This window comes from Natrix helvetica, assembly GCF_964273705.1.
Source record: "Natrix helvetica genome assembly, chromosome: 1".
In the NCBI taxonomy this organism is placed as follows: Eukaryota; Metazoa; Chordata; class Lepidosauria; order Squamata; family Natricidae; genus Natrix; species Natrix helvetica.
In genome coordinates, this window is record NC_138548.1 from 141127455 (window position 1) to 141151900 (window position 24446).

A 24446-nucleotide genomic window follows, 5' to 3' on the forward strand; every position below is an offset into this window, starting at 1 on the left:
AGTAATTATACACTGGATCTTAAGAATCACTCATTATTTCTCAGTTATGTGCAGACTCCCCACCTTCACCTCTCAACTCTGAACCATTTATGAGTTCTGTAATAAGCAAAACTGAGTTTTAAATCAAATTTTAGTGCCTCACTAAAATGACCTCGAGAGAAGGCAATAAAAAATTGTTGTCTGCTAAGGAGGCCCTTTGCCAGCTGGATTCATCGTGCAACAATTAAAGCATGCAAAAAGTAGTCCTGGATTCAGATCCAAAGCAAGCACATGGTTATTTGGCAGATGCAAATGGAAAAAGAAAATGCATGCAGGTGTGAAAATAGCCACCTTGTAGAGACAGAAAGATTTTAACCATAAGAGGATGGTTCTCTAAACATGAACTTAAAAGAATGCATGTTTATAAGTCCATCGTGTATAATATAATGCCCTTTATACAATTGGACATCATATACTCAATGTTCACTGATTTGTATCAGTAATAATCTGGCTGTCTGGAGCACCAGTTGAACACCATGGGTGTTGACAAAATTCCCATCAGTCAATTGCAAAAGGCAGCTTTACTCCGAACAGCTTACATCCTGAGAGTTTACCTCTAACATCATCAAACAACATCTGCCTATCCCAGGTCCTTGGGAAGGACTTGATAGATGGATTAAAAAGACCAAATCCAGTCTGAACATCTAGCTGACTGCAATCAACCATCATATTAATGTGTATATAAAACAATATATTTTAGAGCAGCATACCAGTGGTGGGTTTCAATTTATTTTACTACTGGTTCGTTCGTGCTTGCGCAACAGGGCAGGTGGGCGGAGCCTCTCACTGCTGCCACTACCAGTTCGCCCAATACGGGGCAAACCGGCAGAAACCCACCTCTGCAGCATACCCCCAAAGAATTTGTTTTTCTCTATTATATCAAATTATGCACAAAGTAACACATGGCATATTTAGTTCACTTGCCACATACTTGGGATATCTTAAGAGTCAACAGATATTTTGAAATTGGCATGTCAAGGGTGCCAAAAGCAGGGTGCCAAACTCGTGTTGTCACAGTGTCGTCACTTGACATTTTGAGATTTTTTTTCCCCCTTCGCTACACCGGGTGGGGGCGGGGCTAGCACGTGACGCATTTGGCCCATGGACCACGAGTTTGACACCCCTGCTTTATATTGGTTGACACCTTAATGAATGAATATATGATGAATATATGATGTTGAAATCTTTGACTACACTTAAATTATTTTGAAAATATAAGATGTTGAGAGGATATGTTTCTTTCGCACCCTTATCTGTTTTTTCAGGCCAAACTGAAATTTATGTAACATCTGCTGCATATTTTCTTCAAGGTTATTTCCATATTCCAAACTGTTAACAATATGTGGAAACAAGACAACAAGCATGCATTTTTTTTTCATTTGTGGCTAATTACCTATGTTTGCCACAGAAAGAGATTCATATTGTATCTCTGATGGAGATCACCTTAAGCATAATTAAAGTTAATGCCATCAAACATACAAGATGAACCTCACTATGGCAAATATAGTACATAAGCAATAAATGAAATATGGTAATATTTTTTTCTTTTATTGCCTTGATCCATAAAGGAAAAAAATAGGTACCCATCATTTCAGAAAGATAATCTTAGCTTGTCAGAGCAGTTGTTCCAACCAAATTTCCAAAAAGAAAGAAAAGGAGTGCCAAGTTCTATTCAAATCTAATAAAATAAATTTCCGTAAATAATAAATGTAATAATGAATGCCCTATCCCTTGGAGTTGTTAGATTGTATCAGTGCAAATTTCATTGCTAGATGTAATAGAGCGTTTTTTGTTTTTTTTTGCCATTAAAAGGACAAGACCTAATTACTATAAAAGCAACAGTTCCTGTAGATTCTCACAGGTGGTCAGAAAGTGTTGACTTGATTGAGGTTGCAGCCTCTGTATTGATCCGTAGCAGCCAACAATTATAGCTGCTGTGGCTATGAAAAATCAACACTGGCATGATGTGGGTTTTTTTTCCAGTTTAAGTATTATCTTTATTCTTCAGCAAACTTCTATATTGATCTTACACACTATATAATTATTTTATTTACAGAGGCAACATTCCAGGAAACTTAACTTTTCAAAGTATCACAGGTCAGGTAAAAGAAAATTCATAATAAACTGCTTAAGTAGGATTGTAAGACTCAAAGCTTGGAAAAGTAACTCTTATATTGATATGAAAAGGAGGAATTCAAGATAGTGGTACTTTCCCTATCCTGGCTCAGAAAAGCTAACAAGATCAGATCCAATTAACACTTGGATGGGAGACCACCATGAAATTTCAACCTGCAGAAGCTGAAGATGTATTGCATTGTTTCCTCCCCAACCCCCAAAACCCCAACCCATTTATTATATCCATCCAGCTACCATGGGTCAATAGCAATAGCACAAGATTTATATACCGTTTCATAGTGCTTTGTAGCTCTAAGTGGTTTATAGTCAGCATATTTCCCCCAACAATCTGTGTCCTTCGTTTTAGCAACCATGGAAGGATGAGTCAATCTTCAGCCGGTGAGACTTGAACTGCTGAAGTACTGGCAGCCGGCAGCCAGCAGACTTAGCCTGCAGTACTGCATTCTAATCACTGCACTGCCACAGCTCATTGACTCAGATAACATTACCTTTTTAAAAAAGTGTTTATTGGTACATTGATATTTCTCTTAACATCTGGTGATTGGGTTCTCCAGCTTTGGGAAATCATTACCATAGAAATCAGGTTTTCAAATGTTTCATCCTACAAGACAGTGAAATGTTCAGAAAAAGGGACTGTCTTGCATTATTTGTAGTCTCATTAGGTGATGTCAATTGGTGATTGAAGACTTCATGCAAGGTGTTAATCAATTGATTGGTAGGGGTGCTGAAAAGATTAGGTCCTTTTATTATCAATGCTTGGCTCAGGCACCTGCACGAATAGTAGACCATACTCCAGCTCAATGGATCTCTTAATGGCCATTTACTTGAGCATCAGGTTCTAAAACATATATGGATTTCTTGCTTGTTTTCATAGTTTATGACTTTAGTATTCCGCTCATCAAATGTACAGTATGTAGTTTTAAAGATATGGGTAGTTGTTAGATATTTGCGATCTTGGTTCTTTATTCTTCAATGAAAGAGCATTTAACTGCAATAATATCTTATTACCAGCAAATCCAGGAATTGCTGGTAATTCAGACTTAAGGCTTCCACCAATAGAAATGATGACTCAAGGCAGAAGAGAGCTTTTACAGAATGTATAATGAGGATATTACAGGATATTATTGTATTTCAGATACAGTGGAGAGTTTTCCTAAGCTCAAGAAGATATGTTGAAAAACTGTCCGGCTCACAAATGCTCCCTGAGCAGTGCTGTGTAGCTTTCAAGACTATATTTTCTCTGGTACCTTAAAACTCTTTCTTTGTTCTTTTACACAGCTATGTAAAGTCTACAAGTAATGATGGGATGGAGAGCCACAGAAATGACTTTGGAAAACTTCTGTGACATTTGATTGACTGATTATGTGCCATCAAATCATTGCCCACTACTAGCAAACACAAAGATTTTTCTCAACGAAAGACCAAAGATGGTCCTTTAGCTCTTCCAAGCATGCCATTTTTCTCAGCGTTAGAAGCTTCTCCAGAGATCTTGGTCTTTGCATATGTCCAAAGTAAGATCATTTCAGTCTTGATTATTTGTACCTTGAATAAAACTCTGGGTTGATTTGTTCGACGACTCACTCTGGACTGACAGCTGGTTTTGCATCAAAGCAGAGAGAATGAAAGTAATTTAATTTTTAATCCATGTCTAGAAAGATTTTTCTTCCATTTTGTCTTGGATAGGATCCTTTTTCTGGTGACATAGGTTTAAATTTTAGAAGTCTGACAAATGAAGGTGTTGAAGAACCGTAGAATGAAAGGTTATCTTCTGTTGCCAGGGAGACTTGAAGCTCTGTGACTGGCAGAATATAACAGAACAAGCATTGTTTACAAATCCATTCACATGTTGAAAAATCTCTCTGACATAAACAATAATACAGCTTTTTACCGAAAGGCTATAATAACATAAGTAGTGTTTTTAAAATTCCTTCTTTTGTCATAATTAAGAGTATTTGAGAGCCATGATCCCTATTTCGATACTTGGCACAATATTTTTTGATTATTTTCAATTGAGTTTTAGTTTAACACTACTTCAAATATAGTGGGGGGTTTTCATATAGTATGCATTTTTATGGTGTACACATACTTGGTGTCTTAAATATTTTGATCGCCATTAAACTGGGATGGAATCAGTTAAATTGTTTTTCGTGTTCTGCTGTAGTGCCAGTCTATCTTTCTCTCTTGCCCACTATCAACTATTATTTGTGGGGTTTAAAAAAAAAACCTAGGGAACATGTGCACTGAACATCTGACTAGTTTTGCTCTGAGGTAACAGCTGAGCCACAAAGAATACTGTTTTTTTTTCCTTATTGTTCGACCATTATAAATCTAGTCTAGTGATTGCCTTGATAAAGGACAAACCTAGGTTTAATCTGAATATTTTATGATGACAGCTTCCACACACGCGCACACACATGGCCCCTTCTCATTTTACATTCAGAGCATGATGTTTTTTTTCCCCCCACACCACTAAAACAACTTAAAAAGTCTTGAGCCGTGTGGAAGGAGGCTATGCGATGGCTTCTTTTAAAGTTATCATTGGGGAGTGAAGCAAAACAGGAGGAATTCAACTATGGACATATTTGTCGCATGTAAACTGATGTTTGTAATGTGGGCTCGGCGGCTTCTGTGCTACTCACTGGAAAGCGTCTTCACTGTCCAATGTACTCGGTCAGCAACATCACATTCTGGACCAGATGAATGATCTTCAAGGACAGCCCCATGGAGATTGCATTTGTGAGGTGACTAGAGTGTGCATGACTGCCCAAAGGTCATATACATCCAGGAATAGATATTAAATTGCCCACTCAATGAATTTGTGTGAAGGCTTTCTTAGACCCAACTACCACCTGTTCTTCAAACAGGAGCTGAGAATCCAAGTCAATGCCCACACTGAGCTCCAGTCTAAAGTGAGGAAACCTGGGAAATCAGGAGATTCAGGCAATTCAAATGAGTATAAAGATTTAGTGCAAGCTTAACTCTCTACAAGAACCTGGCCAATGGCCTTTAAGGGAAAAGAGTGGGAGTTAAGAAAGGAATTCAAGATGGGCTGGACTTAATCTCTTGCTGGTGCGCAGAGACTTATGGTGCATTTGACCTCTCCCTCAGGCTCAGTTTGTTCATTTCCTAAAAACCCAACCATTATTATTATTTTTAAAGTAAACTCCTTAATTAATGCACATAAAAACAACCAGATTGTGAGAAAAAAGAAAAATATTATACTAAAACAAATCAAAAACAAACAAGCAAAAAAAACCCTAGATAACAAGTAACAAAATTAAAACAAAATTAAAGATATCATCGTTATAAGAAAGGCATAGCTTTATTAAGGAAGCAAGGATGGTTCTTGTTTCTTCCACATAAAATTCATTAACTTATCAATCTATTTAGGATATTTAAATGGCAGCAACACAGGCATTGCTCTGAACCTATGTGCAGTAACTAGTCCAACAAACTTAAAAGGTATTTTTATCCATCTCTTAATATCCTGTTTTAACTGGAGGGTATATTTTGAAATCTTCTTATCCACTAAATGGATATTTTCTTGGGGAGAGTAATCCTTAGGTATTTAACAGCTTACTGTAAAAGTAATCCCTAGGTATTTAACAGCTTCTGGACAATAAATAAAACTTTCCCCCCTTACAACTTTTAATAACTTGTCATCAAATGACATGTTTGATTTATTACAATTTATAATATAATTGTCAGGAGCAGGCAACCAGGAAAAGGAGTTGAGTACAAAGCACTAAAAATTTATTACATGTAACCTATATACAAGAAACTGATCTACAAATGGTCAAGCCAAATTGGTGCTAGATAAGGATCAACAGAATTCATGGGTGGTTGACAAACTGATGTTGTATGTCAGGTGCAGTCACGTGATGTTTCACTTTACAGCTGCATCACGTAGCAATGGAGTTCCTGTTCCCAATTGCAGTCAGTAAATGAGGACTACCTGTATTGATATCCTTCATCTTGGATTTCTGGAATGACTTGAAAGATACTGTAAAAGTATATGAAATAAAACAACTCAACATAAAAACACAAGGTACAATATGCTGCCTAGTAAAATTAAAACCCCTGGATAGACACAAAAATGATTCAATATAATTTTAACATAGTCGGAAAGGCAAATGGAGTTATCAAATTTATCAGGAGAGCTCCAAAAATGAGAAACCCTGGATGGCAAAAAGCCACACCACACAGGGAATTATTTTAAAGCAAAGCCTCTATCATAGGAGAGGAAACAGGATAAGATGAAAGTAATTTGCCAGTTGTGGTTTCTTCCATCACTAAAAGCATAATAATAGCTGGTTACAGAAACTCTTGTTCTAGTTACTATATTCATGCTGTTGCTTTTAACAGCATTAGAAAAATGATTTCTCATTCTTCCCCTGTTTGCTTGACTTTGTAATCTATTCAACAGGAATATTCAGCTGCCTACCATCCAAGGAAGAAACTGGGCCATCCCTGCTTAGCTGCCAAGATTAGCCAGGTACTCAGTGGTGGATTAAGGCTCACTGGTGCCTTAAGCACTGACAAATCTTGGTGCCCCCCTCCTTTGTATATACTGTACAAATCTTCATTGTTTTTTTTTCTTTCTCAACTTTGTAGTGCCCCCTTGGGCCTGCTGCCCTAAACATGTGTTTAGTCTGCTTAATGGTTAATACACCACTGCAGGTACTGTACTCCCAATTTATTCTAATCAGTTAGCAATGCATTCTTAATTATCATTATTCATTAAATTGATATGTCGCCCAACTCCCAGCAACTCTGATTTAAAATATTAAAAATAGTAGAAAGGCACTTTGATAAAATCATTCAGATTCCTCTTCACAACAAAAGGAAGAAACATAAAATGGAATGGATTTCAATGTATGCTAGTTGTATCCTTTTATTATTGAATTCTTAAGCATCACATATCCTAAGGAATTACTTAGCACTAAAATTTACTAAATACATAATTTCAATGTCTAACTTCTTCCTAATGAAGACCAGATTCTTACTGCTGAGAGAAAATTGCATTCTGAATCTACCACTTGACTTCACAGATTCAGAATTAGCAGCAAAGCCAATTACCGGTAATTCTGGAATTTAAACCAGGAGTGAAATTCATCAGGTTCTGGAGAACCGGTAGCGGAAATTTTGAGTAGTTCGGAGAACCGGCAAATACCACCTCTGGCTGGCCCCAGAGTGGGGAGGAAATGGGAATTTTGCAGTATCCTTCCCCTGGAGTGGGGTGGGCATGAAGATTTTACAGCATCCTTCCCCTGCCATGCCCACTAAGCCACGCCCACAGAACCGGTAGTAAAAAAAATTGAATTTCACCACTGATTTAAACTAATCTTGAGTTACACTACTATGGAAACCTGATTTGCTTTTAATAATATTGCTCATATTTTGTTAAGATTAGCAATATTTTGATATATAATTTACATAGCAAACTTTTATTGTTGTTTTTATGTATATATAAATTTCTCATGGAAATTTGTCACTGATCGTATTAGAACAGAATTAAGAATTCTAAAACATCCTTTCCTCATTGAATAACTATCGCTAGGGAGTATAATATTTCTTTTTTATAATTTTGTATCTTAACGTTTTAAAAACAAAGAACCACAGCCCCCCCAACTGAATAATCTGTTGAACAAAAGGCGCCTTGATATATATCTATATCTACACAAAATTTCTGGTAAATTGCCAATATGTTTATATTCTATATTTTATATATTGTTAATGGTTAATGTTATATGTTTTGGGGAATTTGGAATTTTTGAGTTAGTCTGTCTGAAAAAATAATCTAGTCAATTACATATATACTACATGCGTGCACACACGCACACACACATACACACACACTCCCCCCCCCCCGAAACTAACAGCAATTAGAGAGGTAAATTTGGGGAATGGAGAAAGTAGATAGAGGAAGAGAAAATCAATTAAATACTTCTCATTGCAACTTTTCCAGTCCAATTAGCAGCCTGCCCTGCAGCTGTTTTGGAAGAGGAATGGTCTAACATGCAATGCTAAGATTTGGTGTTATTTCTGTGACAATGTATTTTTTTTCCACCATAAATTTCATCTTGATCTACATAATTCTTAATATCTATAGCTCCATGTCACCCCTTCATATCAATCCCACAGGGAGCAGAAGGTTGGTCCAGAGCTGAGAACTATGAGACACCCCTTACACAATTAAGAGCTTCTGATGGTGGAATGATTGTCAGATTTTAGACCGGTTCACAACACTTAGCAGGAGATAAGTCAACAGGGTATTCATCCACTAATGAATGCATCCGAAGCACGTTAGTTCATGCATATTACAAACTGTTATAGAAAAGAATAGGCAGAGCAGTTGTCTTCCATCCGGCTGACACATCACAATAATGCTTCAGCTCTGTTAGAATAGTTAAAGCAATGAATGACTTTTTTAAACAAGAGATTTTTAAAAGATAATTCAATGCACCATTATGATTTTATCCTTCAGTTTCCATGTATGAGTTCTGAATTTAATTCTATATCAGTTACTGGGCTTTGAGGCCAACTTTCAATCTTCCTCCCCTCTAATACTTCAATGTTTATTTTCATTCCTTGTTAGCTAAGTGAGCAAGATGCTTTTCTTCTGTCAAAAGGAAAATAATTTCCTTTCAAATCGGTTACAAGCCTTATAAAAAGAGATGCTCAGAGTTTATTTAATATACAATATTTGCATTAAGATGTGAACTGTAAGACTCACTGAAATAATTGTTGACCTGCTAACCTGTATCGCTGGGAAAATTGTAACTAAAAATGCAATGCTAGCTGTAAAATCTGTTCCAAAGCCCCTCCACCCCTAAAGTATAATCATCTTAAGTACACTACTGTCAAACTGAAGTGTCACACATCAAATATTTCCCACGATGTCTTATGCTATTAGTTAATTCCCAGGGAACCCTCATACTCATTAACTCAGTCCTGCAAGTTTTTAAAAGTTATCTCTTGTCAGCACTATGACCCAAGCAACCTTATTTCCGTATGAACTGCTACCCTGAGAGTTGTGCTTGGCAAACTTTTAAAATGGGACATTTTTTTTGAACTTAAGATTCATGTTTTTAAAAATTGACATTTTTAATTATTTAAACAAATTGACAGCCTGTGAACATGGGAGTAGTTAAGGGAAAGAAATGTCACATCGCTATCAATATCTGAATATATTTTATTCATTTATTTACTGACTGACTTACTTCTCCAAAGCATCGAAGTAAACTCCATAGGTATCTCCTGCTGTTTTATCCCCACAGCAATCTTGTTGGAGAGGATGGGTTCAGAGATTATGACTGGCTCAAAAATACCCAGTTCCCATGCCAGAGGACAGACCTGGGTCAGGATCTTCCCACCATATTATGTCACTCTACTATACCATAGTGACTACTTGGAAGAAAACAGGCAGAGTGCACATTCTTCCTAAATTTATATTTAAGAGGAATAAAGAAACTGTGCTAATAGATTGTGGAATCTGTGAATATTAATGTGCTCAGTGACTTTTTTCCCTTGCACCTGCCAGCGTATCTGCTATATCCATTTGGGGTTGTATATTTTAGATTCTTTTCATTTAAAAAGAAGGAAGCTCACCTGTTGTGAAACAAACCATCAGCCTCAGGCATAATCTTTATTTCCAGTAATGTCTTTACGTTCCCCATAGATTTTACTTCTTCTGTTTGTTTGTTTATCTATTTATTTATTTATTTCTATGGTTTATAGCCCATAAAACAAAACCATTAAAATAAAACAAACAGCAACATCCCAAAGAATAAGGCAAAGGTTCTGTTTGCGCATATGTGCTAGTCGTTCCTGACTCTAGGGGGCAATGCTCATCTCCATTTTAAAGCCGAAGACAGCGCTGTCCGAAGAGGTCTCTGTGGCCATGTGGCCGGCATGACTAAACTCTGAAGGCACACAGGATGCTGTTACCTTCCCATCAAAGGTGGTTCCTATTTTTCTACTTGCATTTTTACATGCTTTTGAACTGCTTGTTTGGAAGAAACTGGGACAAGTAACGGGAGCTCACTCCGTTACGCACTAGGGATTCGAACTGCCGAACCGCCGACCTTTCTGATCGACATGCTCAGTATCTTAGCCACTGAGCCACCCTAAGAACAGTTGCATCCAAATCCATAGAAGGAAGGTTTCCACTCCTTATAGTCTATTCCAAGATTACAAGAGAGCCTAATTTTACTGGCCTTCTGAACATCTAGGTCCCAGAGACATTATAACAAAATAAAATTGTATATGGCTGCAGTCTAATGCTTTGTTTGGAAATGTGCCTATTAGCCCAGGGGAGAAAGGACAATATAAAGCTTTAGGGGATGATGGTGGCAATGAAGAAAAGTCTCATCAATTCGCCCATCCCACCAAGATAGTCATTTTGCAAGAATGTCCAAAATGTTCTCTTAAAATTCCAAATGTGTGTACTGGCCCAAAAAGTTTGGTTGTCTTTATTATTATAATTTAGTTCTGCTAAATGCAAATACATGATTTTAGTCATTCAAATACAACAGCTCATTTATTTGAAAATCTTATGAAGGGTACAAAATCAGCAAGGAATTAATGACGTTTGTTTTTTTTATTATGCATCTTTCCAAAACATTACACTATTTTTTTTCAACAATGGTTTCTAGGATCATCAAATAATCATCTGAAACTGACATTCAACCTAAGTAAAGCTTCAAAACGAAATGTGTAAAAATACTGAAAGTATTTATATTGAATAGTAATATATTGAACAGTGGGAAAAAATATGGTGAATACTCAAATCATAGGAATTGAATTAACATCTTAAGAGGAACACAGTGTTTTCAAATAAAATGTTTTTTTAAAAAAAAGCTTTGACAAATCACCTATAAAGAATTATTGCCCCAAACAGCATTTTCAATTTAATTTCAGTCTATGATCCATCACTAAACCAGACAGATAGCAATGAAAAAAAAATGTTCAATTTCTAAGGTAATTCCACTTTCATGAAATCACTCAACCTGAATTCAAAGGGGCCCTGTTCTTTCAACAAGAATATACAAATGTAATAGATTGGATGGTGAACGAATGAAATGAGAACACCTGAAAGTATTTTACTGTCCAAAAAAGAAATCAAGATCAAATAGAGCAGCTAATAAATAGAATTGAAAATACTGTTTTGAAACCCCAGAGGTAACCTATTATCCAGCAGCTGTTTTGGCAAGTACATGAATTCCTTATATTTCAGGTAGAAATATCAAACCTGTCACACAGTTCTTCTAACAACAGATGTTAGGGACCTAGGACTTTCTGGTTTATATGTATGCCATATACCACTTGCTTTCAGATGTACAATTTAGAATGAAATAATAGACTAAACAAGGTATAACTGAGCTGTTGTATTAAGTTATACATTCTCCTTTTCTGTAGGTCTTCAGAGGGACTGGATGGTTGGTTACCTGTCAGAGATTACCTAGTGAATCCTACACTGAGTAGAAACTTGGAACAGATGACCTTAAATAAATCATCTCCTTCAAGTGTATCCATTAGCAGAGATCACTTAGAAGACTGGAAACTGAGACCCTTTTTAATGAATAAAAAGGAAGGTGCTTATGTGGAGTAGAGGCACTTTTCCCCAAATTATTGTGAAGCATGCACAGCCATACTAAATGCTGCTAAGGGACAATGAACTACCGTTACTCCAGTCACTCTCTCTTCCTCATAATCTATTAGAAACGTGATATGACATTACAATATGGTGCATTACCTGCCGATCCAGGGGTGAAATCAACTTACCCTCACTACTGGTTCGCAAATGTGAGCGCAGTCACCACCTCTGCGCATGTGCAGGACCTTCCGCACATGCGCAGAGTGTCAAAAAAGGTACCAAGCACCTACAAAGGTAAGTAGAACAGCAAGGAGAGTGGTATCCACTATGCCATGTGATTTAGATTAGCTAGAAAGAAAGGAAATTGGACAATTCTAGCTAATATAAATCACGCATCACAGTTGATTGTCGGAAATACTGGTTCATGCGAACCGGTAGCATTTTTTTACTACCGGTTCAGGTGAACCCATCTGAACCGGTAGCATTTCACCCCTGTGCAGACCTGAACTCAATTATGTCATGAAAGCCAAAAATAGGTTGTGCAATGAGATTATTTCCCACAATGTAGTTCAGAAAATCTTTTCCCGACATGGTATCCTCCGGGTGCTGCATGTGAACTCATCTAAACTCAATTCAATGTATTAAGAGTTGAGGTCGAATACATCTGAAATGCACCAGGTCGACTAACACTGTTAACAAAGTACAGAATGTTATGAGAAACAGAACTCAAACTGGCATGGATACTCTCCCTCCTAATGTCATGTTCTGCTCTTAAAAGTAAGTACTGACCCTGGGAATTAAACTGGAGAAAGTTTATGTGCATGCAAACACTCAAAAGTATTTAATGGCTGCAGATCTTGTGATACTGTCAGCCAATTTCTTTTTTCAAGCACACAATTATGAAAACAATGGTGCTGTGATGCTTTGCCAAAATACAGTCAATAATAATTATAACAAATACCTGCTGCAGTCATAAGAAACTTTCATGCCACAAAACAGCACATGACAAGTCATGTAGCTACTCAAAATGCAGCTATTAATCTGTATGTTCCAAATAAGCATTATCCTGCTTTCTTTCATTTGTAGCAACTTGCTGTGGCATATAGCTTAAGAAAATAAATGTATTTCAGACTATACAGGTAGACTATCTATCTATCATCTATCTATCTATCTATCTATCTATCTATCTATCTATCTATCTATCTATCATCTATCTATCTATCTATCTATCTATCATTATCATCTCTCAATCCATATTACTTTATATAATTATTTTAAAAATCAGATGAAAATACAACTACGATAAAACACCTGCAGAGATACAGGTAATCCTAGACTTATAACCACAACTTGTACCCAAATTTCTGTCACTAAGTGATTCAGTTGTTAAGTGAGTCATCCTATGACTATGCCGGTTTACATTTTTTTTACAAAAGTCGTTAAGCAAATCATGTGGTCATTAAGTGAATTCAGTTTGCCCCATTGACTTTTGCTTGTTGGAAACAGGCTGGGGAGATCACAAATGACCCTGAGATGCTGTAACTATTATAAATAAATGCCAGATGCCAAGTGCCCGAATCAAAACTACATGATCATGGGGTTGCTGTGATAGTCATATGGGCAAGGACCAGCAGTAAGTCACTTTTTTCAGTACTTTTATTACATCAAAAGATGGTTAAATGAATGGCCGTAAGTCAAGAACTACCTATATTGAATCTTAAAACAGCAGACATGAAAGTGCTGGAATCAAACAAGTTTTCTGTCTACCTATCAGAAATTCTACTACCTACTATAATATTCTAGACCTATTTCAAATTGCACATACAATACATAGTGTTACCTGAGTAGCAGTTTATCAGAATCATCCATATGATTAAATGGAAAAGCTGGACCAATCCTGGAATGTATGGCAGTGAACAAACCTTCCTTTTAGGACTTTTTATTTTATTTTTTTATTCTATTTTTTGTAATGCCACTCAATTATACAGAAGAAACCTTCTTCTAAAATATATTACTTTGCATCTATGTATGTTTGCACTTAGCTGTACTGGAAAGTTGTATGCAGAGAGTAGGCATCAAATTCTGCTGTAGGTCATATGACTAGAAAGTGGTGGGCTTAAGTGAAACAGACATCAACATGCCAGGCCACTGAATGCTTGTCTCATAGAGGTACATAGAGGATATTTCTTTTTTTGCTCCCTAACACTTGGACAGATCTAGCCTATTTTTGAATTTCCTCTTTATTTTGCCATTTTCTTCCTCCACAACAAATTTAGTGCAGTTGTGCTCAGTTCTTGGAGAATTATTCCGCTGGCAGTCAGACAAAGAGCATTTTTACATACTTTATTTCAAAGACTTTATTATGTTGGAAAGAAAAAGGAAAATAGGCAAAAACACCTATCAAGAATGGGGGAGACAGGAAAAATGGGAATAAACTCAGGGAATTTCTAGATATTTAAAAATTGGGGTAAAGGCTAGGACATATTTGAGTGAAAATACAGGGAGAGATAGTGTGAGTAATGACACATGCATTTTACAATAATCTATATAAAGACAATTTCTAAATTAAGGTACTTGCCATCTGTGAAATGAATATTCTGTTCAAGCAGAAAAAAAAACTCAGTTCAGAATAAGTGCTTTGAGGCTCAAAAGACATATTTGCCTTGTGCTCAAGTTTCAGAATAAGCTATATTTTTGCCTTATTAGCCTTCTGTGAAATGAATGTTTAATTCAATCATTTTACAACTGGCATCTTGTATGAGGGTGCTCGAGTTGTTTTTTCAAATTACAAATGTGTTCACAGCCTCAAAATCCAAGTGCCACAATAAATTTAAATATTACATGGTTCAATATCCTAAACTACCTTCATCGTTAAGGGAAAGATTCAGCCTGCCTTGCACCTCACTTTCCTGTTCTAATGTCGGGTCCCACAATATATTAAGCTATAATGTGGTGTGCTTGGTTTAGTATAGTGTCTTGGGCAAATCCAGGCAATAAGTTGTGTAAACAATGCATCAGTGTCATAAGTGAACCAATCTGTTCAATGTTAGTCTCTTGTAAACTGAAGGCAGTAAAAGGCCAATTCCATTTTGTTGTCAAAACCTTAGTATGGATCTATCCGTGTTGAGTCAAGCTCAACTCAAATGAGATTTTATATTCAAGCAATGAGACATAGATTGTCAAAAAAATATAAAGTGGTGACCATTCCGTTTCCAAAACCAAATATACATGAAATTATTACGTTTTATGGAAAACAGGAGTGTCATAACCATTATAAAATTTAAATTAGCATATTCACTAGGAAGATATATCAGATGTCCATCCATAATATGAATCAGCATACTCTAGTTTCATCTACTAGTTGTCACAGCATTCTAACTAATAGGGTAACAATTCCAAATTTCTAAAGATGAGATGGAACAGTGATGGAAATGTCTGACTCTACTTCCCAAATGTTGCATATTGTACATACAATATACTCTTGTAAATTGCCCAAAAATAAACTAATCCCAATTTTTTTACAACTTAATAAAGCTGTAGAGCCACTTGAAATGATATTCATCTAACATTTATCCACTGAAACCATCCATCCTGCAGTCTCAGCATTTTTCTAAATTCTTAGACTTATGATTCCTTTTTCAAGTATCTTTTACTGTACTGTACTAAAATGTATAGCATTTGTTTTCAATTTCACACATCAAAATATTTCTATCATTCCATTACAAAGCTCTAAAATGCTTTTTACAGCATTCTTTCAGTTCAGCTTCAGCTCAAATCATTTAATCACTTTTATTATTAATTCCATTCATTCTATTAATGGCTCACACTTCTGTGGCACTCTGTAGCATAGTACTTTTTACTCTATTCTAAGCAGTTTCCATAACCTCTGTTCATTGGTTCACTTTCTATTTATTCTGTTGGGAAGTTATTTATTTAATTATTTTATTTAGTCACTCATGTACAAGATGACAGGAATAAGAATAAACATGAATCAGAACACAGGAAATTGGTACAAATAAATGGGGACATTAGGACAGGGACGTTAGGCACGCTGGTGCACTTATGTATTTTAATTATGTATAATTATGTATAATTATGTGTTATCTTCTAATACTGCTTATACAGATCTCCTATTCGTGAGGGAGTGTAGTAATCTGGATCCCAGGAGGGAAGAGGTGCATTCTAGAGGAATAAGATGCAACTCAGTTCAGATACTTCGTTTGAGATAAATGGTGAAGACAAACTCCCTAATCATTCCCAGAGTATGTGGCAGTTGTAGAGAGTAGAGTGCTTTAGTTTGGCAAGATTCTGCCTTTGGTGTGGAACATTAAAGATATCTGTTTGGAAAAATCACCAAGCACAGTAAAACCTCGGGTCACGAACGCTTCTGACCACGACCAAATCGGGTGCTGATCAAAAAAATCCGCTAAATGTTTCACTCTGGTTGTGAACACTTCCTCGGGTGGCGATCAAACACAGCCCAGCAATTTTCCCTGCTGCGACAATTTCCCCCCCATGCCACTTTTTTTGGTAGGTGCAAGCGCAGTCAGACTTGCTTCCGATCATAGCCAAAACGGGTTGTGAACAAAGTCCTGGAACGAATTACAGTTGTGACCAGAGGTTCCACTGTATTGAATCTTTCTCTGTTTCAGAGCTTGACATTTTTCTCTTTCTGCAGTCATTCTTCTTACACTCTCATTTCTTTTTCTTCTTTTTCTTCCATGCTCATTTTTCCCCATGATTGGCTCCAAACAATAACAGAAAATGGCCTGCCTCTCATCATCCTAGTACTATAAGTTATTTCATTCTTTCATTGTAAACAATCAGATCAATAGTATTTCAAGAGTTGTATTTATTCCTTTGCACATGGACATCCAAAGGTATGGTGCAAATAATGAAATGTATTTGAGGAGATTACCATATATACATGTTGTTGTTTTGATATTATTGTGCTTTGCCATGGATTCTATCTTTCAAATGTTTATTTATTTATAACACTTTCCTGACATCACAATTACAGAAGTAATCCTAGGTGGCTTAGGTTTAGTCTATGAATTTGAAACATACCTTTTTCTAAGATGACATTTCATTGTTCTACATAATTCCTGGGTCACCAAATGGTCAATTTCTGCTTTTTGCATTATCTTCTTTGCATTCGAACTTATCCATCTTATCTAGCACAATTCTTGGATGGTTTTCAGAATATTGCACAATATTTTTGCAACTATCCATCTCTGTTTCTTCTCATTTTCACAATTACATTGAACATAACATCTAACTGTCATAATTATGGATTCTTACTTACAGGTGAATTCATAGTAACCAAATTTTTACTTTTCTTACCTAGTATGGTATAGTGGCTGGAGTGCCAGCCTAGACACCAGAAAATTGTGAGTCTTGCATGAGGCATGAAAGTCAAATCAGTGACCTTGGCAAGTCACTCTCTCTTAGTCCAACCCATGACTCAGGATTGTTATTATGGGGAAGCAGGGGTATTAGATATGCACACCACCTTGAGAGAGACTATGGTAGCAAGATAGGAATATAACAATAATATATTTTATCTTTCATAATTAAATCTATATCTCCACTTTCCTGAATAAGCTAATTTTATCCCACAATTTCAAACTACTTTTACTCATATCTGTTACATCCTTCCCCTTATCTAAACTTCACAGATAAACAATCTAATCATTCATTCATGTCCATTATTGCTTATTTTTTCTTATATTCCAAGTCCCATTCTTCCATATCTGCTAATTGTTTCCAGGTAGTCCATAGATTATTAAAGGCCATATTTTCACAAAACACTTTTTAAAACTTTATCTATACCCTAGAGATCACCTGCTGATTATTTGATAAAGTTAGGGATTGTATTAATCACTTCTGGCACATTTTGTTCAAGATGGCATAAGTGTAACCAAAGCAGTTTTATCCCCAGCATGCCCATGCTGCTTAATGCAAATTCTACTCTAAATACGACTTTGAAAGCCAACATGCTAATCCACACATCCCACCAACTAGGAGGCATATGTAGCATATTGACACACACTCAGGATACTTTAATCATATATAAGTAATCAACTGTTTCATTACAGATATTGCCCTGTATGCTTATACTTAAAGCATACTTGCTGGAAGAAATAACCATCCAGTTCAAACATGGTATCATTAGTCATGTGTTTCCCCCATAAACTATCCTAAGAATGCTGAAACTATAATTTAAAATTCTTTTTTGTTCTTCTTTCTTTCATTTATACAGTACTTTCTTAATATTAGAATTAGAGTGGCTCCAAATCATATTGTACATAAATATTCACATATTTAGCAGCATAAAAAGTTGCCTGTCAGGAAACTTTTAAGCATGTAAGCTTAAAATCCATATCATATCAAGTCACGGCTACAAAATCATGAATGTTTGTACATCTAGCTATTCATCCTACAATCACATTGCATGATTTTGAAAGCCAACATGCTAATCCACACATCCCACCAACTAGGAGGCATATGTAGCATATTGACACACACCCAGGATACTTTAATCATATATAAGTAATCAACTGTTTCATTACAGATATTGCCCTGTATGCTTATACTTAAAGCATACTTGCTGGAAGAAATAACCATCCAGTTCAAACATGGTATCATTAGTCATGTGTTTCCCCCATAAACTATCCTAAGAATGCTGAAACTATAATTAAACAATTCTTTTTTGTTCTTCTTTCTTTCATTTATACAGTACTTTCTTAATATTAGAATTAGAGTGGCTCCAAATCATATTGTACATAAATATTCACATATTCAGCAGCATAAAAAGTTGCCTGTCAGGAAACTTTTAAGCATGTAAGCTTAAAATCCATATCATATCAAGTCACGGCTACAAAATCATGAATGTTTGTAAACCTAGCTATTCATCCTACAATCACATTGCATGATTTTGAAAGCCAACATGCTAATCCACACATCCCACCAATAGGAGGCATATGTAGCATATTGACACACACTCAGGATACTTTAATCATATATAAGTAATCAACTGTTTCATTACAGATATTGCCCTGTATGCTTATACTTAAAGCATACTTGCTGGAAGAAATAACCATCCAGTTCAAACATGGTATCATTAGTCATGTGTTTCCCCCATAAACTATCCTAAGAATGCTGAAACTATAATTAAACAATTCTTTTTGTTCTTCTTTCTTTCATTTATACAGTACTTTCTTAATATTAGAATTAGAGTGGCTCCAAATCATATTGTACATAAATATTCACATATTCAGCAGCATAAAAAGTTGCCTGTCAGGAAACTTTTAAGCATGTAAGCTTAAAATCCATATCATATCAAGTCACGGCTACAAAATCAGGAATGTTTGTAAATCTAGCTATTCATCCTACAATCACATTGCATGATTTGCTTAGCTTGGCTTGTATTTATAAAACTAAGGAATGTAAGTTTGATATAAAACTAACTACACAAAGTTACTTTACATAAAGGTGTGGGGGGGGGTGGAACTGCTAGCCAATAAAATGAAAAGGAAAGAAAAAGAAAATGAAAGCTGTTTAAAACTCATGCATATGAGATTGGTGGCTAAATACATCAAGTAAGTAAGTGAGTGAGTGAGTGAGTGAAGTGAGTGAGTGAGTGAGTAAGTAGGTAAGTAAGTAAATAAATAAATAATAATAAAAAACTTCTGGTGGGACTAGTATTAACCCAAATACCCACAAAGTTTTTCTCTTTCACACCCCATTCCTTCTAGTTCTGGTACGAATGTCAGAAGTAATCAACAAGTGAAAGAGTGTGAAAATAAAAGAAAATTAATATTTATACCATCTGTACTAAATGGGTCTCATTACATCTTGCTTCCGGACAGACATCAAGAAATCCTTCTGGGTGAATAAGACAGGTAAGTTTCAACACTCGAGCACAGAAGTAAATGATACTGAAAAGCTCCAGTTATCTAAACCAACAGAAGCATAGATAATGAAAAGGCAAATACAGGTTTGCTACAACCCCATCAAAGGCTTGGATAAACCGTCCAGATCACAAAGAAGCAGCTTCTGGGATTCACTCTCTAGATTAAAAATGTGAATCTGAGATACAGTGCACACACACACAGCACAATATACCTCAGCTTGGTCATCCTAAAATGATCATATTTCTCTGCCATCCATCAGTATTAAGCTGCTTATGGATGCATAACAATTCTGTATATTCAGTTGCCAGTAGCAACAGGCATACAATCCTACAGCTAGCTCCCCTTTCCAGCAGCAGCAGCAGCCAAAGGAAAAGAGTTTGCAAACAGCAGGACAGGGGACAGCAGAAAGAACAAGCGAAGGAGCCAGCAGAGGCAAAGGAGAAGGGCCCTGAGAGCAGCAGGAAGAGAAGAAAACAGAAGGGACAGAAAAGGCCTAACTGTGGGAGCGCTGATCCCAGGAACAGGCAACAGCAGGAGGAGTGGATGAATGGGAAATCAAAAGGGGGGGGGGGATTGGGGTTAGAGGCGGGTTTAACAAAAGCCCCGATGCAACTATACCAGCAAGTTCAAGCGACAGAAGCTTGTCGCCAAAAGCCAGCGTGTCTTTCTTTAGGCTTAAACCCATCTTCCCCATCCGTAACTCAATGAGGCCACCTCTTCATCCCCATTCCCTAAGCACTCTAAACTAGCCCTTCCCACTCCCTCGGGTCAGGCTTGTCCACAGCAGCGTCCGGCAAGTCGCGCAGGAGCTGTGCAAAACTTCAAAAAGAGAGAGTGGGGAGAGACACTGCAGCACGTCCCTCCGTCCGCAAGTTCAGACGCGAGGGCCTGTCGTCCCCTCACACACATTCCACCAGAGCCCGCATCCCACTCGTTAAGGGACAAATGACACACGCCACGAACGGGTCAGACAGACGATTTGCCCGGGAAATCGGGGGGGGGGGCAAAACCCAGGGCTGCAAGCTCTTTGGAGAGGTCCATCCGAAGAACCCGCGACAACTCCACAGTGCACCCCCCCTCTTTCTCTCCCTTCTCTTTAAAAACAGATCCTTAGGAAGCATCAACCTGCCGGCGTCTATTAGACCCGCTTCGCAAGGGATCAGCGGGTTTGCGCCGGGGCTCGAACCCACGGACGAGCGCACGCCTCGGCCTCGCGCGCTTCTCCGCCGGACCGCCGCGGCGAGATTGGCCAGCCGGCGGGCACATGCCCGGGTCAGCCGCTTCTCCATCTTGCTTTTTTTTCTCTCTCTCTCACATACACACACACACGTACAAGCCCGGCGACCCCTGACGCCGCTCACTCCTCCACCGCCCGCCCCTCGCCCAGTGCTACTTTTACCTTTGCCTTAAACCAGGAGAGAAGGGGAGGAAACGGGGGGGGGGAGAGACACGCCACAGAGGGCGGGGTCCACTTCAGAGCAGGTGAGGGGAGCGCAAAACGCGCAAGGAAAGAAGGACAGCCGGGGAAGGAGGAGGGAAGGCTCGGCGCAATTGCTACCTTACCTGCTCTGCGGAGGGGCATTTTGCAGGCGGCGGGCAGAGGCGGGGCCTTTATGCTCCCCGGAGACCCGCCGGAGCAGCCCGGGAGCCCGGCGGCGGCAGCGCAAGCAGCCCCCGAGTTTCTAAACTTGGCATGGGGGTCTCCCAGCATTAGCGGGCGCGACCGCGGACGCCGCCGCTGCAGCCGCAGCCGTCGCCGCCGCTTCTTCCGCTTTGTTGTTATGCTGCCGCCCGGCGAGCTTGTCTCTTGCTGGCGCTCCCTGTCGGGCTGCGACAGGGCCGCCGCTCCGCGTGCGCTCGGGGAGGGCCGGCCAGGCGGCGGGCTGGGGGAAGGTGGCCTCTGCTGCGGGGAGGGGAGCGGAGGCGAGGCAGGGCGGCACAGCTCCCCGAGGGGGACGCCGGGTGACGGGCTCCAGCCCTGCCCCGCTATTCCGGGTTGCGGTCGGGGCCTTTTAATTTCCCTTAAGCAGAGGAGGCTGCTTTAGGATCGGGGGGTGTCAAAGAGTGCTGCCCATCTGCTGCGATCGGAATCGGTCGCAACGGAACGGCTCTGACAAAGCTTTGCCTGCAAGCGGGGGTCGGGGAAGTGGGGGGAGCTTATCTGAGCAAACTGCTATTGTGGGTTGGAGCTGGGGGGTCTCGGGAGGAAGAGACAAGTGGAGAAAACTAAGCTGCTCTCTGGCTTCTCCCTCCCTGCTCAGCAGTCAAGTTCATCTCAACAGAAAGAGGGAGCAAGGGCTGGATCAGATGTGTGGACTTCAATTCCCAGAATTCCCCAGGCAGCATGCTGCCTGGACAATTGTGGGAGTTGACGTCCATTCACCTTGAAGCTTCCAAGATTGAGAAAAACTGCTCTAGACTCTTGACAAATCACTTTCTAATGACTAAACACAATTGCCCCTTTGCAATGCAGAATCAAAGTTAGTGTGATTAGGTAAAGGTTCCCCTTACACATATGCACATAGTTGTTCCCAACTCTAGGGGGCGGTGCTCATCTCCATTTCAAAGCTGAAGAGCCAGCGCGGTGCAAAGACATCTCCGTGGTTATGTGGCCGGCATGATTAAACGCCGAAGGTGCACGGAACGCTGTTACCTTCCCACCAAAGGTGTCCCTATTTTTTCAACTTGCATTTTTACATGCTTTCGAACTGCTAGGTTGGCAGACGCTGGGACAAGTAACGGGAGCTCACTCCGTTACGCGGCACTAGGGATTTGAAGCGCTACACTGCCGATCGACGACCTCAGCATCTTAGCCACTCTAGCCACTCTGTGGTGTGATTACACCAAGCATTATCTCTCAACATAAGTCGAGGACTACCTGTTTTGGTTGGATGGATCATACAAGACATTCAACCACAGCCTAATTTACAAACAAAAAAAGGCTCGATTCACAGCATATATTAAATCACAAAGAAGCAGATTATATTATAGTTTGGCATGTGATGTGTACCCAGCCTACCTATACCTGCAGGAAGTCATGTGGATTATGCAAATATACACATACATGCAAGATTTGATTCTGAGATGATTTTTTTTCTCTTGATAAAATACAGAGAAGAAGCCAAATAGATAGTCATTGTGCAAAAATGCAAATGGAGCATGCTTTGAGGAAAGGAAAGGACTTTAGTAAAGGAAAGATTGGGTCTATTCCATAATTCAAACATCATTTCTGCTTTATATTTCATGCAGCCCTGATGGTGTAGAGTTCACAACAAGTCTAGAGACATATGGAAAATAAACAACTTAAATCAGGGGCCCCCAATCTCCAGTCTATGGATTGGTACTGGTCTACAGCCTGTTGGGAACCTCACATGCAAGCAGCGAATGACTACGCAAAATGTAGTTTATGCATGTACAGAATCTAGGTTGTGCACGTGCACGCAAAACCATCTCCCCCCCCCCGCCAACCCTTCACTGCCAACACTGCCGCCTGCCCATAGAGCCAGAAAGGTTGGGACCATTGACTTAAATTATAATATTAAAATGAAGTTATTTCAGATTACATTGGCTTACTATATAGCAGAGAATTGTCAGAGAGTCAGTGATACAGAAGAATCTCCACAATGTGAATTGTTAATGTCGCAACCCTTTTAGAAATCTTGCCATTCTGCTTTGGTATAAAGTTGTCGTCTTAAATCGAAAACTAAGTCCAAAGCTAGCATTTTACAAGTCTAAGATGACAGTCACGCTCCTGCTTAGATTATTAGTCTGGCTTATTCATTGTTGTAACATGAAATTCAGTATGGACGCCTATTCCTGAAATCTTAATAAGGAATCGTGATATCCGACACTTCTGGCCATTGTGATTTCCTTAAATTTCTGAGCCAGATAATTAGCTATGTGGAATCGTTGTTGGTCTCTAAGCTTGGTTGGTTGATTGCAGCCATTTCATTACCCAGTGCTCACTGATGATGTTAATCTAGTCAGCTAATGGAACATCTTCATAATGACCATCAAGGACTCCACAGTTCAGCCTTGAGCTACTGTACATATATTCTCTTCTATTGGAATTTGCTAAGTAATTACAAAAATGTCTTAATTGAAATAATTGATTGGAACTGTGCCAATTGGAAAAACGTCTTAAAAGTCATCTGATTCAAATTCTGAAAATAGAAGGGTCTGACAACTGGATTTCTGAGAGATCAGTCTTTAAAAAAGCAACTTCTAACTAAAGAAACAAATAGCATAAATTACAGTCAGAAAGTAAAAGAAGCACTGAGAGGCATCTGGGACTGACTTTGTTTCCAATTATATCACTGAGAAAGCAAGCAGCAAGACCTTAGAGCAATGTTTCTCAACTTTGGCAAAAAGCTGGCAGGCAAATTCTGGACATTGAAGGCCACACATCTTAAAGTTACCAAAGCTGAGAAACACTGCCTTCGAGTTTCAAGTGGTCCAACTCCAGTCAGAGGAAAGTGGAAAAAGTAATGCTTCTGGATGCATATACAAAATTCAGCCTAGCGGGGGGGGAAATGTTCTCTAACGACTTTACAATGAAAAAGTTCTTCTCCCTATTCCCTATAATTTTGCTCAGCAATTTAGTTATTTACACTTTTTAAAAACTGTGAACAGTAATTGTATTTACGTATTTATTTTCATTTTTTTAATGTCATGATTTAGCACATAGATAATATGTGAATCTTATCCATCACATTAACCCTGGTGACTATTTAAAAAAACACACTCAATGTGATCAT

The 24446-nt window shown here is 38.4% G+C and overlaps 1 protein-coding gene across 5 annotated transcripts in view; it reads right to left on the reverse strand.

Moving 5' to 3' along the window:
• Nucleotides 1-24446, reverse strand: part of NCKAP5 (NCK associated protein 5) — a 631235-nt gene that overhangs the window by 430478 nt on the left and 176311 nt on the right. The window contains exon 1 of one of the 5 annotated variants that reach the window (XM_081934719.1): nt 21253-21480. The exons of 2 other annotated variants lie outside the window; for them this stretch is intronic. The gene's annotated coding sequence lies outside the window, so the exon portion shown is untranslated. Of the gene's footprint in view, nt 1-11961; nt 11986-20307; nt 20332-21252; nt 21481-24446 lie in introns of those variants that run through there. 2 more of the 5 variants (XM_081934720.1, XM_081934721.1) reach the window with 2 other exon arrangements.